The sequence below is a fragment of the Octopus bimaculoides genome, chromosome 24 (genome assembly GCF_046866305.1).
Source record: "Octopus bimaculoides isolate indiv1 chromosome 24, ASM4686630v1, whole genome shotgun sequence".
NCBI classification, from domain to species: Eukaryota; Metazoa; Mollusca; class Cephalopoda; order Octopoda; family Octopodidae; genus Octopus; species Octopus bimaculoides.
The window spans coordinates 281,880-294,379 of record NC_142951.1 but is presented as its reverse complement, the minus strand read 5'-3'; the positions used below and the strand labels follow the sequence as shown (position 1 = coordinate 294,379).

Below are 12,500 nucleotides of genomic sequence, written 5' to 3'. Positions count from 1 at the left end.
AGAGAGAGAGAGAGAGAGAGAGAGAGAGAGAGAGTGAATGGAAATGGCCTCGGCTGGAGTGTCGTTCAAGTGGATTCAAAGAGTTTAGAGTGTGAAAGACTCACTGGAATACAGAGAGACGAGGAGACTGATTGGTTGGGGCAATCAGTTAAAAATGATAAACATGTCAGGCTTTGAACCAAAATTTGGTAAGAGTGAAGCCGTATATATTGAAGTCACCAACGACGATTAACATTCGGACACGCCATAGTCATGTCTATAAATATCATTTCGCTGTTTGTGATAGCGAATTTCTAGAAACGCGTTTCCCAGCTTGTTTTCGCTTATACCCAGATTGCATTAGTCAGCCGAGTTGGCCACTCACTTCCTGTTTATTTGAATAAACAGTGGTAATTGCATGTTTACACAACACCATAAAATGTAGTTGAAATAATTATTAAATTAAAAAAAAAAAAGAAAATTAATTATCAATCTTGAGCTTTTTTCATTAACGGAGATAAAATAGACGCATCAGTCTTCTAAGTGTACTTTATACATTAATTATATTAAAAGTAAAGAAGAAAAGAAAAAAAAAGCGTTTCCATGGAGACATTACTACAATATTTCGGTTTTGTATTTTTCATTTTTGCATTTGGTTTGGACGCTGCTTGATGTGAAGATTTTGCTGTGTCCTGGGAGGGTTATTAAGCCAATAATAAACACACGCGTTGGTTCTATTTCACTTCTTTTATTATGCTTATTAGTCCACTAGTTAAACATTTAAGAAATTAACTAATGAATTATTTGATTAACTGTTCAATAACTTCCTCCTCTCTCCCTCTCCTCCTCTCTCTCTCCTCCTCTCTCCCTCTCCCCCTCTCTCTCTCTCCTCCTCTCTCCCTCTCCTCCTCTCTCCCTCTCCTCCTCTCCTCCTCTCTCTCTCTCTCCTCCTCTCCTCCCTCCCTCTCCTCCTCTCTCCCTCTCCTCACTCACTCACTCAATCATCCAGCTATGTTCGTCAGAGTCCTTTCGTCGATATTCGCGACCTCATCAATAACACGCAGTCTCTACTCCAGATCGATCTGTCGCTTAGTTTACGGGTTCTATATTTATATTTATAGGGATATGAATAAGGATATGTGTGTGTGTGTTTACACAGCAGGCTTCCTCATAGTTTTCGTCTCCTAAATTCATTCGCAAAGCATTGGTCGGCCTCGGGGCTATAATGCTTTTGAACATAGACATGCTTATTTACGGCTGACCTGGGACTAAACGTCCCCACCAGCACCACCACCACCACCACCATCACGAACAACAGCAACAATTTAGATCATTCTGGGAGGGGCTTTTGCTGCTTTGGTAGTATGACCTTTCATGCGGCGATGTACTATTTGTAGGTTTAGTAATAGACTTACGACTGATGTTTCTACGTTCTAGTAATTTCTTACGGTTATCATGTTTTTCACTTATTATTCGCAGTTCGTCTTTAAGGGCATTAGAATACCTTTTATTGTCTCTTGCTGACAATGCGACTAGACCAGTCGTAGTGGTTCATGAATTTATTATTCATTTTCTACTTGATAATGTTATCTAATTGCCCGATATATTTTCTGAGTCTACCGACACTTGTATGCTGTGAGGTCATCCATTTTGGCTGCGTTTGCTCTTTACGATCGATCTTTATTACTTCTATTTGATTGCATCATAGTCAAATATTCAGCGTCTGGAAGATGGAGACTTCGATCTGTGCATAATTACACATTATGGTAGGTCATACTGCCAAGGTAGTAAAAGTTTCTCTTTAGAATGATCGAGAATCATTTTGGTGTGGCATCTGGAACATAAGTAAACAACACAACTGTAATACAATACATGTATATGTGTATGTATATATATATATATATATATATATACATACATACATAAGCATATGTATGTGTATATAGGATGTATATGTGTGTGTATATATATATATATATATATATATATATATATATATATATATATATATATATGTATTTGTGTATACATATGTATATACACACGTATATATAATCCGTATCTATATGGCTTAGCGGAATCTTAATGGAACTAAGACATTTCCTCGAGCAGAGATACAGAGACGAAGAAAAAAAGAAAACAAAATGAAATATATGCCAACAAAATCACACATCACAAATAAGATATGATAATTAAAGTTTTTTTTCCAATAAATTTCGGTTTTCAACACATGCACAGAACATTCGTGTCTAACAAATGAAGTATGGTGGTTTCTAGCTGAATCGGGGCTCTTTTATGTTCGGCACTATCGCACTGGGCATATGGTGGTACACATCTGAAAAAATTCTGTCTGAAATAACTCTTTCTAGTAAAGGCACAAAGCTTGCCATTTGGGAGACCCGAGGGCTCAACTGGTAAATAGGCTCCATCGACTCTAGGGCTCAACTGGTGATTATTCAATCGACCACAAAAGGATGAAAAGCAGTGTCGACCTCGGCGGAATTTGAACTCAAAACATAAGGGCGGACGAAAAAACCGTTAAGCAGTTTGTCCGTGGTGCTGACGATTCCGCCAGCTTGCTGCCTCTCTATGTCTGAAATAATGTTCATTGTACGGACGGATTCGGCAAGGACTCAATGCGTGTGTGGGCAGGAGTGAGTGTGTATGCGCACTGGTGTGTATGTGTGTGTGTGTGTGTACACACATACAGCCACACATATTAATTCCCGATTTCAAAGTTTTATCTCCGAAAAGTTAGTACACGGTTTCAAATACAGTGGGAAATTATTTATTCTTTCATTGTTTCACATTTCATTTTAATTCTTAAAATCTTCTGTAAATCGGATTCAATTTTATAACGTTTGAAAATGTTTCATATTTTAAATATAAATTATTAGTTCGATTCATAGAGCATGACACTTGGATAGTTCAGAAGTAGAAGCAAATTTAAGCATGAAATAATGACTGATTCAATTATTTCTGTTCTCTTTCATGGTGTCTGAAACTGCTTATTAAATTTTCGAAGATATATTTTTCAATGAGTAAATTGAATAAAGACCGTTCTCTCAATATATACGGTCTGTATATTCTTAGATATTTTATGTCAAATGTAATTGTCTCTGATATTGTTTCAGATATCGGGAGAACACTTCCAGTATTAGGAATTTACCATTCTTAGTAAACGGTACCTAGAATACATTTTCTTGCTGTCTTAATCTTTATTTTTGTGCTGGAACCACCCGGTCTGGTTGCATTTATAAATTCTTTATTAATAGCTTACTGTTGCCATCAGACATAAATTTAGAAGACTGAATGGACGACCAACTGGTCGTATTACGGCTTCATTGTACGTATATATACCAACCCGATACTTTTCTATATAACTACTCGCTAAATTTCTATTATCAGAGTCACACAATACAGCAAATTTCATTATGCCATTCCCCACCTCCTCTCTCGTACAGACGTGTGATAGACATTATTTCCTCTTATGTCACACAGATGGAAACGATTTAATCCATGTTCCAGAAATTCAATGCATTGATTCCGAGCTATAATTTACTGATAATTGGTTTCAATTTCCGCTTTTCAATCGATTTTCTACATGCATATTACTTTTATAAGCTTTCAGAATCCCAGAGATATGTAATATAAACTCTGCTATGTTGTTCACTTTCCATTTAATTAAACAATATTTACATCGAAACTTATTTTGATCTGGGTCTTCAGAATATACCCTTAAGTTTGAAAAATACTTTGAATAACTTTTATAAAGGTTATCCGGGAGAATTCGTCCTTAAGGAGATCAAATGATATGGGAACACCAGTGACCGACGATTCACCGACGCCATTCTGAACGAGGCCCCGTGTTTTAACTCTCACGCCTCTTTCAGAAGTGTTTCCAAGACAAAATATTACGACTACTGCCGTTCCGAATTAAGCAGTTTGTCCGGCAGCTCTAACGATTCTGCCAGCTCACCGCCTTGCTCTCTCGAAATATAATTCAAGCATTAAACAACTTATGGAAGGTGATGCAATATTTTGTCTTTCTTTTTAATGGCGTCACCTTATATATTTGGCCTCACCTGTAACCTGCATTGCTTAAAGAAGGTCTTAAAAATCTATAATTTTCCGAATGTAAATGTCTCTTTCAAATAGTTTCTAAACCATCTCGATTCACAATAGCACCGTTTTCAATACTCTGCATTCTCTTCATTACGTAATATAAAAAAAACCCAACCCCTCACAATATATTCGAACTGAAATGCATATTGGTTTTCACTTCAGGGATTAACATCTGATGGTAAATAGCATCTATATTTTATGCTTATGAAATGTTTATTCATGGAAGCATTGACTCGAAGATATTTAGTTATAATCGTCAATGTTAATGATTTATTACCATGAGATATTTGGAAATACGAGTTAACTCTTTCTCTACGTCGCTGATTCTCTGCACTGCATCTTCCTTATATGGATAACAAAAGCTATCGTTATGTTATATACCTATTCGATAAATTTCAATCTTTACCACAAAACTTATTATTTGTGTATGTGTGCAGATCTTCAAGTTATTGCGGCAGATCGACAAAGGAGAATAAATCTCTTTTGTCTCTCTTTCTTTATCCCTTTGACGAAGGGACACAAGATTGTATCATTAAATCTTGTATCACACTAGCACCACTTTCATTCCTGTTTCATTCTTGTGACCGATTTGCGCGTCGTATACATACATAAACATATATGCGTGTATACATGTCTTTGGTTCTGTATTTGTCCTCCCCACCATCACTTGACAACCAGCATTAGTTTGTTTACGACCATGTAACTTAGCGGTTCGGCATAAGCAATCAATAGACTTGAAAAGACAAATAAGTACTAAGGTCGATTTGTTCGATGAAACCCTTCAAGGTGGTGCCCCAGCGTGGCCACAGTTCAATGACTGAAACAACAAAATCAATGGTAAATGGTAAACATCTATAACTCCGAACAAACGTATTCGGTGGATGGAAGCGAAAATTAAAATTAGCAAATTATTCTGTGTGACAGTTTCGTAATTATTTCTTTTGCTTCTAGTTTCGTTTCGTTTCGTTATCGATCTTGTTTTTGTAATTTCAAAAACAAACTCGTTCCTCGCCCTATACACCCACCTCGCACCCAGCTTGTCGTTTTTTTTGACAGATTTTATTCGTTTTTTATTTGCTGCAGTTGAAAATAACTTCCCAAACAGTTTCATATATTTCCTATCTTTTACGTTGTAATAAAAGTTGCAATGATAAACAACCCAGCCCCACCAACATCGCCATAAAAAAAAAAAAGGAAAAAGCCCCAACAGAAATAATAAAAAAAAAGACAAGAACAACGTCGTCTGACAGCGACAGATTTGATGTTTTTAAGTGAATAAATAAAACACAGCCTGATAATTGTTGTTTTGTGTACAGCTCAAATGATATTTCCATGTTTAAGTTTCTGCAAAAACAATAACTAAAACAAACGAAAAAAAAAGCCAGATAAAAAAAAGAGAAATGTTAAAATCAATCAGGTACACATACATACACATACACACATGTATGCATATATACATACATACATACATACATACATATATATATATATATATATATATATATATATACACACACACACATTTACACATATACTAATATATGTGCGTATATACAGACGCCTACGCTGGCGTAACCACACAAACGTGTATCTTCATGTGTGTATATATTAATGTATGTCTATATATATATATGTGTGTGTGTATGAATGTGTGTGCGTGCGTGTATATATGTGTGTGCGCGTGTATGTTTTATGTGTGTGTGTGTGTATATATATATATATATATATATATATATATATATATATATACACTTATATCTGGCGAATGAAAGAGAAGTGCTCAAAACATGTTCTAGAGGTTGGGTTTCTTAAATTGAAACTGACAACTTCAGCTTCAATAACACACACACACACACACACACACACACACACACACACACACACACACACACACATCTTTATACACGCTCAATGAATCTACTTTATATACTTGCATGTGTTCACATACGCTCGCACGCATACACAAATACACACATACACGCATACCCTCTCATAACACATGCACACACCAACTCAAAAAGGCACTCACACACATTATCATGCACATAAATAGGAAATGCACGCGGGTCCTCCGTCGTTCGCGACGAAGAGTATTCCAGGTTTTCGATCTCTTGAACTCTCTACTCGTTGCATTTGAATGGAATCGTTTGAGTGTTCCACAATTTGTTGAAATATTGCGAAAATAATGTTCATTGGAACAGTGTGGTAATAAAGCGGCAAAATTACAAGTACAACCCATTCGAAGTGGGTGGGCTTCACATCCCCCCCCCCGTTTACCCACGTAAATTCACAACATTTAGACAGATTCAAAGCTGTGATAAAAACACACTTGAGATGTCGCGCCGTGGGATCGAACCCTGAAACTCACAATTGCGAGGTGAACTTTTTTAAACACTCAGTTATTTACGCATGCATACACACCATGTCTATTATACATATGCATAAGTACATTACACACACACACACACACACACACACACACACACACACACACACACACATACATACATACATACATATACACGTACACATACATAATGCATACACATATATACATACATATAAACAAACATACAGGCTCATATAGATATACATATACATACCTACATACATAAATACCTACCTACCTACCTACATACATACATACATACATACATACACACACAGACTGATATATACATATACATATATACACATACACACGTACATAAATACATACATACATTCACATAGACATGCGTACACCATACACAAAATATATAAAAAACACTAAAAACACCATGACTCCACTACTAACGTTTTAAAACGTATATGATTGCGTGTGTTTGTATATATGACTGTGCTTGTATGCGTGTGTGTGTGTGTGTGTGTGTGTGCGCTCTGCCATATCACATTGTGACACCATGTCTATACCAAATGTTTATCTTCTTTATTTCATGGCCATTATCCTCCTCCTCCTCCTCTTCTTCTTCTTCTTCTTCTTCTTCCTGCTCTATATTATTGTTGTGATATTAACTGAAACACCTAACAACATACATAAACATACAAGCAACAAATATTTCTCTAATGAAATATTCTGCAAAAAGCAACAAGTGAACCATTTTGAAACTAGAAATTCATTCGGTGACGGTTTTTGTTGATTTCCAGCATAAAACAAACATTGCAGGCGAATATCTTCTCTTCTTCTCTTATAAAATTTAATGTTTGTTCCAAATTTTTGGCACAAGATCAGCAAGTTAAAGGAGAGAGAGATAAGCTGATTACATTGATCCCAGAACGTGACTGGTACCATATTTTATCGACCCCGAAAGAAGGAAAAGTAAAGATGACCTCGGTAGGATTCGAACACAGCACGTAAAGAGCTGGTAGAAATGCCGCTAAGCATGGTTTTGTATCCACGGTTGACAATGACGATGTTTCTACTAATTAGCAAGCCCCACCAAACACAAAAGTGTGTCGTCTGAAACGGTCGACTGTTTCGCAATATATGCATACATCTCTGTCTGTCTGTGTCTGTCTGTCTGTCTGTCTGTCTCTCTCTCTCTCTCTCTCTCTCTATATATATATATATATTACTCTTTTACTCTTTTATTTGTTTCAGTCTTTTGACTGCGGCCATGCTGGAGCACCGCCTTTTAGTCGAGCAAATCGACCCCAGGACTTATTCTTTAGAAGCCTAGTACTTATTCTATCGGTCTCTTTTTGCCGAACCGCTAAGTTACGGGGACGTAAACACACCAGCATCGGTTGTCAAGCGATGTTGGGGGGACAGACACATACAAACATACACACACACATACATACGTATATATATATATATACATATATACGACGGGCTTCTTTCAGTTTCCGTCTACCAAATCCATTCACAAGGCTTTGGTCGGCCCGAGGCTACAGTAGAAGACACTTGCCCAAGATGCCGCGCAGTGGGACTGAACCCGGGACCATGTGGTTGGTAAGCAAGCTACTTACCACAATATATATATATATTCAAATATGAATTAGAAGCAGTTCGAAGTATATAGACAAAATCGACTATACACACACACGGTATGTGTATTGTTAGTTCGTGGGTCGGCTGCGGTTTTACATCTGGTATAAAAAATAAGCCCCTGAAAATTATTTCCCAGGCTAGCGAGACAAGTCATATAAGTCCCTTCCCGGACCGACAGACGTCGACGTTTTGTCATTGTTTGTGACTTATCAAAGCCGCATACCGAACAATCCCCGCTGCCAGCCATGTCGCCGACAATGGCTAAATGCTATTGTCAGTCCGCGCAATCCGATCCCACTCTTTAGACTTGATCATATGACCACAATAGCTCAACGAGTGACCAGTACTGACCAGTAAGCTGTAGCTTCTACATTGGAGTTGCTTTCGCTTAAGTAAATTGCTTTAGAGGGTTGGTGAGTTGCCTCAAAGATGCTGAAAGGGTGTCAAGGAGGGCACCGGATTGCCCGAGGGACTCCGATCCTTGATTTCTTGATTTCTTGACAACCTTGACAAGAGGTCAATAGAAAATGTATTTTGAAATATAAAAATATTAAGTAGCAATGTTTTGAAATTCAATATATATGTGTGTGTATGTGTGTATGTGTGTGTGTGTATGTATATATAAACTTCCGTTTGTATTTGAAAATTTGAATGAGAGAGAGAGAGTTATTTCGATGCAGTCAAGCACCAGAAGTGTATCTGCCTCTAACAACATCAATAGCTCAGTTGATTCTTCCTGGGAGAAAATTAAAAACGTGAACCGTGACAATGACAATAAAACAAACAGGTTTGCGTTCATTAAACAAAGATGGAGACGTCGCTTAAGAATCAATGGAAAAGAACGAGGAAAACTGTTGTCTGGCAAAATGGGGAAATAGTTCACTTTGCGAAGGCGAGATCAAAGGTTCGGTCTCACTGCTTGGATTTATATTAGGCACAAGCATGGCTGTGTGGTTCAATTCGTAACGTCGAGGTTTTAGGTTCGGTCCTATTGCATGACATTTCAGGAAAGTGTTTTCTGCTATAGGCTTCGGGTCGACCATGCATCGAGTGTGAATTTAGTTGGCTGAAACTGTTAAAGCCCTCAATACATAGGTTTGTGGTTGTCTGCACCATCATTTGACAACTAGTGTTGGTTTGTTTTCATCCCCGTAACTTGGCGGTTCGGCAAAAGAGAAGAAAAGAGTACCAGATTTAAGATAAAAGTACTGGGATCGATTTGAGCGAAATACCGCCAAGCATTTCGCCCGGCGTGCTAACGATTCTGCCAGCTCGCCGCCTTAAAATATCTAGCTATTATCTCCCCTAAAATTCAACCTTTCTAATATTATTAGTCTTCAAGAATTTTTCAGAGTGTTTTATTTTATCTATATTATTCCCATGATATTTAGCGCATGACACATTGAGTAGCCATTTTCACAGCAATGAGGATTACACATTTACATGGGAATGAGGATTACACATTTACACAGGAACGAGGAGTACACATTATGTCGTTAAGTAACTTTTTACTAGTTTTATTCAATAAATTTATAACGTATATGGTGGTTTTTACTAAATAATTAAAAAATATTCTATTAACTTACGTTTGACATAAAAAAAAGGTAATTTATACTTGTACAGAGAGGGGTAAATCTAACACTAAATTATTAATTCCCGTAATGTTTGTATCCGGGGTGCGACAGAAATACCTCCCACATTTGAAAGGTTGACAAAAGGGAAAAGAAACATTTATGAAAAATTAATTTTACTTTTGTTTAAACAAAGGGTTACAGTTTTTGTTCATTAGCTAAATGGAAACATCATTGCATAAGTTCATTAGCAACACATAGGTGAAAGTTTAAAATGTGCGAAATATTTCTGCCGCACCTTGTATATATATATGTATCGGTATTGTAATTTTAGATGTTTAATGTTTTTAATTTGTTTAATTTTAAAAAAATATTTTTATTCATATTCTTATTTTTCTATTTAATATGACTTATAATATGTGTTTTTAACTTTGATTCGTTAATAATAACACCAATAAGATAAATAACCGGAAGACGCACTGGTGCATTTATGCATTAGATTTATGTACTAACCTTCATAAATACCCCAGTGCAGAAAAGAAAAGGTGTAGTGTTGATTAAAAAGATTTTCTTTCCCCACAGGCTAATTACAGGTAAGTTATATAGATTTTTTTCAAATAATTTTATTGTATTTTATAGTAGGTTTTTTAAATGCTTATATTATTTTATTGGATATAACTTTCTATGTGTATTCCATACAATAAGGTTGTCCTAAAATAGGAGTTGTGGTTCTATTGGTAAAATTCCAAATTTGTAATAATTATATAGGTTAATATAAAGATTTGCATCCGGGAACAAATTTCCGGTAAAATGGATATATATTGATTTATTTATTTATTTATATTTTTTTTACGGAATCCTGCGTTTTTGGTTATGGAGAATCCGGTTCTGAAAAAATTTTTTTCAAGAAATCGCATTTTCAAAATTTCACCTCCCCTTCCCCCCTCCTCATTTTCCACTTTTCCCGGAAATTATTATTATTATTTTTTTTTTTGGTGAAATGCGTAGAAAAATACGAAGATTACGATTCTGAAAAAAAATTAGTAAAATTTCAGTTTTTCAAAAAATATATGAAAGCGTTTGTGTTTTGTTGGCTAAACACAATGTTCTTCGTGTCTGTTTCTCGTGGAGAGGCTGCAAGCTAAAGGCGGCGGAAACGTTAGGACGCCGGGCGAAATGCTTGGCGGTATTTCGTCTGCCGTTACGTTCTGAGTTCAAATTCCGTCGAGGTTGACTTTGCCTTTCATCCTTTCAGGATCGATAAAATAAGTACTAGTTACGCACTGGGGTCGATGTAATCGACTTAACCCCTTTCTGTCCTTGTTTGTCCCCTCTGTTTTTAGCCCCCCCCCCCCGTGGGCAATAAAGAAATAAATAGGCTACAAGAGAAACATATCAAGTGGATAGGGAAAACACTTTATTTCACGCTGCTCCAGTCTACTCAGTTGTACCTGTAATCGGAAGGATAAACCTCATCCCATTCTTTGTCACGCTGAATCTCCCCGAGAACTACGTTAAAGGTATGCGTGTCTGTAGAGTACTCGGCCACTTGCATTCCATCGTCGTCATCAATGGAGCGCTGGTGGTTAGTTACCACGGTACTTTGAATTGATGTACGTCGCCCATTTGTTGTTGAGATGTAAATATCAAGAATGGTGAATCGAGGAAATGCTTTCGTCGCATCGTGAATATTTAGGTTCGCATCCTGTATATTTGGGTTCGAACTTACTGCACAGCATTTTGGACAAATATCGTCTACCGCAGCGTCCAGTTGGTCGAATTTTTGTAAGTGAAACCGTTCAGAAATTCATCAAATGAACTCTACCTGATATTAGCGGGTGGGGGATACTTTATCTGTCGTCCAGTTCAACATTCTCACTTGACCCATGGCTATCTTTAGTGAGCTTACTGGTCTAATCATAACTTTCTTTCTTTCCTCTCATCCGTCTCATTGGTCAAATGTCCATCGATGCTACCATTCCTATTTCTGTCAGTCATAAAGAAACCAAAATACCGACGCGGGTCGACCTTGGGTTTCCATTCTTCGAAGATCGAGGAAAATAACAATTTTCTTATCTAGTTCTAAAAGGTGCAACAAAAAAACGCCCCAGATTTACCATTCTGGATAAATATTTCATATACAAACGCATAATTCAAACCAATTATAACTGATTAAATCATTATCTACACGAAAACACCATCATTTCTTGCCTAACTTCACTAGCGCTGCACCAATAGCTGTGTTAAATACGAGAGACTTTCCTTCACCGCATCCTGAATTAAGTCTAATTTATTGCACTCCGTCTCCAACGATATTATTAAAAGCAGCACTTATTTTACTAAAAGACCTCATCCATGCCGATTTCGTCTCAGTAAATCTTAGTGCTGGTGTTGCACTGGGCTTTGCTTAGTTTTTAAACGAATACTTTTCGTTTGGATCCACAACTCAGATGATTTCAAAGGAATTAATGATACTTTTCTTAAAGACTGACACGTTTGCGATCGAACCACGATATTTTCCTTCGTGTCGTTTTATTTCAGCTGCGTTTTGTGTGTGATGGATTGTAGTGTTTTTTATTGTTTTCATTCCTTCTTAATTTTCAGTTTCGTTTAGTTTTGTTGGATTTCGTGAAGGTACGTGGTTAAGTTCGCTCATAAACTTACGATCGTAGTTTCGATTCCCGGATCGAAGTGCGTTGTATTCTTGAACAAAACACCTTCATTACCCGCTACTCTGATTTCATGAACGGTTGAGACTTCTTTCTTCATGACGTTTTTTTCTCTTCTTCGTGGCTGTCAGAGTTGCTGCCTCGATTATTTGATTTAACCTG

At 36.8% G+C, this 12,500-nt stretch overlaps 1 protein-coding gene across 1 annotated transcript in view; it reads left to right on the top strand.

The window, feature by feature from the left end:
* The window catches only part of LOC106871701 (G protein-coupled receptor dmsr-1), a 269,255-nt gene that overhangs the window by 19,467 nt on the left and 237,288 nt on the right, over window positions 1-12,500 (top strand). Inside the window, exon 3 of the mRNA XM_089341139.1 lies at window positions 9,490-9,593. The gene's annotated coding sequence lies outside the window, so the exon portion shown is untranslated. The remainder of the gene's footprint in view (window positions 1-9,489; window positions 9,594-12,500) is intronic.